Source organism: Lactuca saligna, chromosome 5 (genome assembly GCF_052625555.1).
Source record: "Lactuca saligna cultivar CGN05327 chromosome 5, ASM5262555v1, whole genome shotgun sequence".
Classification (NCBI taxonomy): domain Eukaryota; kingdom Viridiplantae; phylum Streptophyta; class Magnoliopsida; order Asterales; family Asteraceae; genus Lactuca; species Lactuca saligna.
In genome coordinates, this window is record NC_136421.1 from 301026505 (window position 1) to 301034260 (window position 7756).

Below are 7756 nucleotides of genomic sequence, written 5' to 3' on the forward strand. Positions count from 1 at the left end.
TTTATCAAAACACATGTTCATAAATTGTTTAAACAAAATCCAGGATCCTCAAAATGTAACTCTGTCTCGTGTGTACAATCAAGCCAGCGCCTTCCCGTGATCCTGAGAAGTACCTGAATCACACAACACATAACATGGTAAGCATGAAGCTTAGTGAGTTATGTACCTACTTTTGTGTTATTTGACTTGGGTGCGAGTCGATCCTTCGTGTCTTTAGTTTTTAGTCATCACTTCAGTATCCGACGTGAGACATTGAGTCGACCTTTGAGGGTTTCTATAGCCGATGAGCATGTGATTTTTGCTACTGATGTAATTTGGGGATGTGTACTAGAGATTTTTAGTGTTGAGTTCCCGAGAGACTTGGTACCGATCGCAATGGGTGATGTCTGTGTCATAGTGGGCATGGATTGGTTGAGTCAGTTTGGAGATGTGATTAACTGTGAGCGTCAGATGGTGACCATACGAGAACCTAGTGGAGGAGTTCTTACGGTGTATGGCAAGGGTACCAGATCTGGATCAGCTTTCTGCTCTACTGCTAGGGCGAGACAGAGTCTACAACAGGGTTCCAGATTTATTTGGTTCCGGGTGCGGCGCCTATTGCCAAGGCACCTTATTGCCTTGCGCCACCTGAGATGCGAGAGTTATCCTCACAGCTCCAGGAGCTGCCAGGAGGGGTTTTATTAGACCGAGTAGCTCACTGTGGGGAGCACCGATCCTTTTTTTCAAGAAAAAGGATGGTTCACATCGGATGTGTATTGATTACCGGGAGTTGAACAAGCTGACGGTTAGGAACCGTTATCTGCTACCGAGGATCGACGATTTATTCGATCAGTTGCAGGGGGCATCTTGGTTTTCCAAGATCAATTTGAGATCCGGATATCATCAGATGAGAGTTTGTGAGGAGGATATTCAGAAGACGGCCTTCATAACTCTTTATGGGCATTACGAGTTTGTGGTGATGCCTTTCAGACTCACCAACCCACCAGCAACATTGATGGATCTCATGAACCGGGTGTGCATGCCCATGTTGGATTAATCGGTGATCGTGTTCATTGATGATATTCTGGTGTACTTGAGGTCCAGAGAGCAACACGAGGATCATCTTCGGGAGACTCTTGGCGTGTTGAGGCCGAAGAGGCTTGACGCCAAATTCTCCAAGTGTGATTTCTGGTTATGATAGGTCCACTTCATGGGGGCACCTCGTTACTCAAAATGGGATATTGGTCGACCCGGCCAAGATTGAGGCAATTATGAAATGGGAGGTGCCAAGATCCCCTTCCGAGATCAGGAGTTTTTCGGGTTTGGGCGGCAACTATCGGAGGTTTATCATAGATTTCTCTAAGATTGTAGTTCCTCTCACCAGATTGACTCGGAAGGGTGTTACTTTTGCCTGGGGGTCCAAGCAGCAGGCCTCATATGAGACTCTTCGCCAACGATTATGCGAAGCTCCGGTGTTAGCCCTTCCCGAGGGAGTGGAGGACTTCGTGGTTTATTGTGATGCATCTATATTAGGGATGGGTGCGGTGTTAATGTAGAGGGGGCACGTGATAGCATACGCATCGAGGCAATTGAAGCCTCATGAGACAAGGTATCCCACCCACGATTTGGAGATGGGGGCGGTGGCATTCGCCCTCAAGATCTTGTGCCACTATTTGTATGGAGTCCGGTGTACCATATATACGGACCACAAGAGCCTGAAGTACCTCATGGATCAGCCCAACTTGAATATGAGACATAGGAGGTGGTTGGATGTAGTGAAAGACTATGACTGCGAGATCTTGTATCATCCGGGCAAGGCTAATGTGGTAGCCGATGCCTTGAGCTGTAGAGCAGCAAGTACTCTGATACGAGATGTGTGTATGAGGATGAAGGTGATGAATCTAGTCTTAGATACCATCCGAGAGACCCACATGGAGGTCGTGGGACTGGAGAACCGCAAGAGGGAGCGGGTGATCGGACAGGTTTCCGAGTTTAAGATGGATAGTCGGGGGCTTATGACTTTCTATGGGCGGATTTGGGTGCCCTATACAAGTGGAGCTCGATGCATACTGATGGAGGAGGCACATAGATCGAGATTCTCGATCCACCCGGGGCCATTAAGATGTATTTGGATCTGAAGAGAGATTATTGGTGGCCCTGTATGAAGAGGGATGTGGCATGGGTAGTTGATAGGTGCTTAACCTGTCACCAGGTTAAGGCGGAGCACCAACATCCACATGGCCCGTTACAACCTCTAGAGATTCCCCAGTAGAATTGGGAACAAATTTCTATGGATTTTATCACCAAATTACTGAGGATTGTGCGATGTGTCGATGCAATATGGGTGATTGTAGACCAACTGACGAAGAGTTCTCACTTCCTTGCCATCAATGAGAGCACTTCTGCAGAGGATTTGGTCGAGATCTACACACGAGAGGTGGTGGCACGACATGTAGTTCCGACATCGATAGTGTTAGATTGAGATGTGCACTTTACTTCCAGGTTCTGGAAGAAATTTCATGAAGAGTTGGGTACTCGATTGCACTTCAGTACCGCATACCACCCACAGACAGACGGGCAGAGTGAACAGATGATTCGGATGCTTAAGGACATGTTGCATGCGTGTGTTATGGACTTCGGTGGAATTTGGGATACATATTTTCCCTTGGCTGAGTTTTCTTACAACAACATCCACCATTCCAGTATTGGTATGCCTCCCTTTAAGCTATTATATGAGAGGAGGTGTCAAACTCCCATCTGTTGGGGAGAGGTAGGGCAGAGAGTGATGGGTGGCACTGAGATAGTGCTCAAGATGACCGAGCTTATTCAGTAGGTCAGACAGAGGTTACTGACGGCCCAGAGTCGCCAGAAGAGTTACGAAAACCGGCGACGATCTGATCTAGAGTTCCATGTTGGAGATTTTGCTGTCCTAAAGGTATCCCTGTGGAAAGGGGTAATTAGATTCAGGAAGCAGGGAAAGTTGGGTCCTAGATATATCGGTCCTTTCAGAGCGATTGTCGGAGTGGGGAAGGTATCCTATTGTTTGGAGCTACCTACAGAACTGAGTAAAATTCATAAAACCTTCCACGTGTCTCAGTTGAAGAAGTGTGTAGCCGATGAGATGATGGTGGTACCTTTAGAGGAAATTCAGATAGATGCGAGCCTGGATTACATTGAGAGGCCGAAAGTGATTTTTGATAAAAAAAAAAGTTAAGACCCTGAGGAACAAGGAGGTGTAACTGGTTAAGGCGCAGTGGGAGCACCGCAGGGGATCCGAGTGGACTTGGGAGCCGGAGTCTGAGATGCGCGAGCAGTACCCAGAGTTGTTTCTAGAACATGACTTTGATGGCGAGGTCTGATTCTAGTAGGGGAGAATCGTAACATCTCGACTCCCAGTTATAATATTTACATATTTATTTATGAGTTGATTGAGCAACTCGACGACTTGGATGCCCCAACTCGTCGAGTAGAGACGGATGTGGCCACGTGAGTTTTACGACCAACACGACGAGTCGGAGGGATCAACTTGATGAGTTGGCTCTGTGAGAGGAAACCCTAATTCTTCTGGGTTGGGTCCTATTTAAAGGACCTTAAGCCCTCATTTCCGCCTCACCAACCACCTTACTCCCCTATGTGAAACCCTAATCGTATAGAGTGAATTGAGGGAGAGATAGAGAGAGAAAGAGAGATGAGCTAACTTGAGCATTCTAGTGTACTTTTGGAAGAGACGAGAAGATCATCAAGGCTTGAAAATGAGAAGGGACTGTTGGATCTTGTGTTATTTCATCTATAGCTTCTGTTGAAGGTAAAAAGTCTCCACCTTGAAGGTAAAAAGTCTCCACCTTCCATAGCTTTTGTTGAAGGTATGGTCTTCCCAAATCTCGTGGAACAAGCATTCCACATGAAGATGGTATTCCACGATTCGATCGAGGAACAAGAAATCATGCTTCACTTCCTCCACCTCCACCAATTGTTCTCCCTAACCCATAAGATCGAAGAATTGAAAGGTTCAATATTACTAAATCCCTATTGGAAATGAAACATGAAGATGGTAAACCCGTGTGTGCCCACGTTCTAGGAATGAAATCACACATTGATAGGTTGATAATGTTGGGTGTGTCATTCCCATATGAGTTGGTTGTGAATTGGGTTTTGCAGTCACTTCCTGAATCATATAATGGGTTCAAAAGAAAGTATTATATGATGGATCATGATGATAACCTCATTGACCTAACTTACATGCTCATTGCTGCTGAATCAGAAATGATTTGGCGAAGCAATGGAGCATATTTGTTGGGAGAGTCAACCGACCATGCTTTCGAGGACGTTCTAAGATAAGCAACCTGCGTTTGCTGCCAAGAGAAAGGGCCTTGGATAGAGGTCTGCCCCAAGATCCTGAAGATTCCAAAAATGGGAGAGTCAAAGAGTATGGCTGTGCTTCAAGTAAAAAAATCTACTATATAACTCCATTAAGTTCCTATTCGTTGATTCTTAATACATGATGTGATAAGATTGCATTTGAATGTTTTTTGGAGGATCGGTGAAAAGAAAGGAAGCTTGATGAAAGAGCAAGATGAGTCTAATCACAAAGAAATGGATCTCGATCGCATGGACTTGAAGATTAGATTTTGAGCTTAGATAGTTATGATAGTGTTGTTAGAAATTTTCCTTTTGAAATACATAGATTTTCAATGGATTCTGCATTGTAAGGACAAATGTTTTCCGCTGCTTTTATAAATAAAATAAATTTTCGTTTGACTTATTTATTTGTTTATTTCCTTGCAATGAAATTGTTATGAAAATTGGTGTTTGCATATTTCTACAACAAATGGATATGATTCTTATTTATGGTGTTTATGGAAAAGTCGAGAATTTACCAAATAAAGAGAGTTTCTCATCGCCCAAGTTTCAATTGGACAGAAATTTGAAATCATGCAACTTGGTTGCACGAAGAATGAGAAATTTCAGATTTGGAAATTAGACTAATTCATTGACAAAGTGTCAAGTGAAGGACTAGAAGATCGAGTACACAAAGTTGTGTGTTGATCAAGTCCACCACAAAAGTAACAAAGATATTCGTCATAATTTACTAAAGATTTAGTAAATGTGATTATACTTACAAGATTAAGTGTAATTCTAAATTGATTGAAAAGGTTTAAATCAATAGCAAAACGAATAGGAAGAATCAAGTAGGCATAAAGATAAAAGTTTCTCCATTCTAAGAAGAAGGGAGAGTACCTTTTATGCTTTATGATAGGTCTTAATGATTAAGAACCATATCTCATTTGATCCTCTAAGTGAGTCTTAGTACAATAGTTTATCTAAGAAGAGGAATCAGGAACTGAAAAAATAGTTAAATCAAAAAGTCAATCATACTTCGTTCCAATAACAAGTATTAAAGTTAAAATTGTGGCAATAAGTGACAAGTATTAAGAATTTTTTTTAACATTCATCAAATGTGGAAAGTTGTGATGTCTTGGATAAGACAAAGACCAACTAGGACCATTATATGAAGTGTTATGTTTTGATAAAAACTACACTAACTCTTGAATATTTGGTTGTCAAGAAATGTTTATTGACAAGAGAATCTTATATGTCAAGGAGTCAGTGGGAGTCTTAATGGTCTTGAAAGGTTTCAAGAACAAATCAAATAAACCTTATTGACCATCACTAGCACACGAGTTAAGGTTTACAACCTATCATGTTGACACTATTTTGTTTTCTATGCCATTCCAATTGAGTTAATTGTGCATATGAGTCCTATGAGTTCTCGTTTGAATACATAAAAGGCAAGGACCTTGATCAATGGAAAGTATTTTGATAGGCAAAGGTGAACTGCTTAACTACTTGGAAGACATGGTGGGCAGTTGTGCTACCATAAGGCAAGAAATCAAGATTAAGAAAGTTTGGTCCATATGAGTTTGAATTTTTCGTAAACTTTGGTTTTAACAAATTCACATGGATAGGAATGTTGGATAAGGTGTCTAAGTCCATAACTTATTTGGTATATACTTGACCCGACCGGCATGGTCCATTTGGGTTGCGTTTCATCCAAACTATTTATGGATAATTTTATGACATTTATACACATATTATTATTAATATATTATAAGTTATAATATATTAATATAAAGTCATGTTATTTAATTAGTCTTAGTCTTAAATTAATTATGAATTAATTTAGAGATTATAAGGAACACTAATTAGATTGTGGGGTATTGGTTTTATATGGTGTGGGCTAACACCCATTTGTTAATAGGCTAGGGTTGTATGGAAGTCCATGGATGATCCATGGAGCTTTTAACCCATGGATCCTTGGAAAAGGAAAGGTCATGGGTTATTAGGGTTTCACCCTAATCATGTACACTATATAAGCATGCTTATGTTGCATGAAATAGCAACTAGTGTGTGTGTTTGTGTGTGGCCGAAAATTATAGTGTGTGTACACTCTCTCAAAGTTTTCCAAGAGTTTGTGGTGATTTGTGATTCCATTTGAGGCATTCACACTATTGGTGCTTGGCCCTCAAACTCCTTAAGAATCAAACTCATCAAAAAGGTATGTAATCTCATCTAACTCTTTTATGTTTAAAAGTACCCCATGCCATGTTAGATAGGTTATGAACCTTGGAAAATTATTATTTTGCATGTATTTAGACAAACATAGATCCAAGGTTTATTAGGGTTGCATGCACACTTAGGAAGTGTTAGATTGCTCAAAACCCAACAGTGGTATCAGAGCCTAGGCTTGCTTGTTTGATACTTGATGCAAAATAGTGAAAAAAGTCAAAATTTTTGCTGTCTGCATGATGGACTCGCTGAGTCCATGGGTGGACTCGGCGAGTCCAAGGCAAAGTTCAACCTACTCGGCGAGTAGATTCGTGCACTCGGCGAGTAGAAGGTTCAGAATGCAGATTTTCGACTTTTGCTGCTGGAAATGGACTAGAAACTTTACCCCAAACTGTTTTGATGTTTTAAAACTTATTTTGGTTGGTGTAATGGTTGTTCTAATCCATTTACAATAGCATATATCAAAATTTCATGCTTTGTATGTGTTCATATAATTTTGAAACTTTGATAATCATGTTCATGTTCTTATGAATTTTGAAGATGATAGGAATTATTTGCTGAATTGTTTAGGATTAATTCTTGATCATTTATGTGTTTTAATGGAGTCCATAATTTTTCCTCAAGTTATGGATATCCAAAGGTCACATTTCTTTAACACACATTAAAAACACATAAGTTACATAAAATGAAGAGTCTTCATTTTATGAACCTTTAATTCATAAGTTATGAAATGAAAAGTTTTGAAGAGTTACAAAACTTGTCCTCAAGTTTTGGAATTTGGAAAAGTTTCACACACTTTAATAAACTTTAATTCCAACACTTAGAATTTTAAAAGTTAAAATTCAACACTTATACTATTTATAACATTAATGGTTAATTATATATATATATATATATATATATATATATATATATATATATATATATATATATATATATAAGAACAATTCTTTTTACCGTTAGTAGGCCTCATTCACGAAGCCGGTCTATAAGGTGGGTATAAGGTTGTTGCCTATAAAATGGCGACTTAAAGGGTGTATACTCTCACCCACCGCTTGCTAGACTGGTAAATGGTCGTTAGCCGAACGGGTAAGATAAAGACTTATAAATTCTCATTAAGTATGATGAATATTATAAAGTAACTAAACCTTTTATTTAATTCCCAATCTTAGTTACTTTAGGAAAAATGTGAACATGGTGCTAATCCATG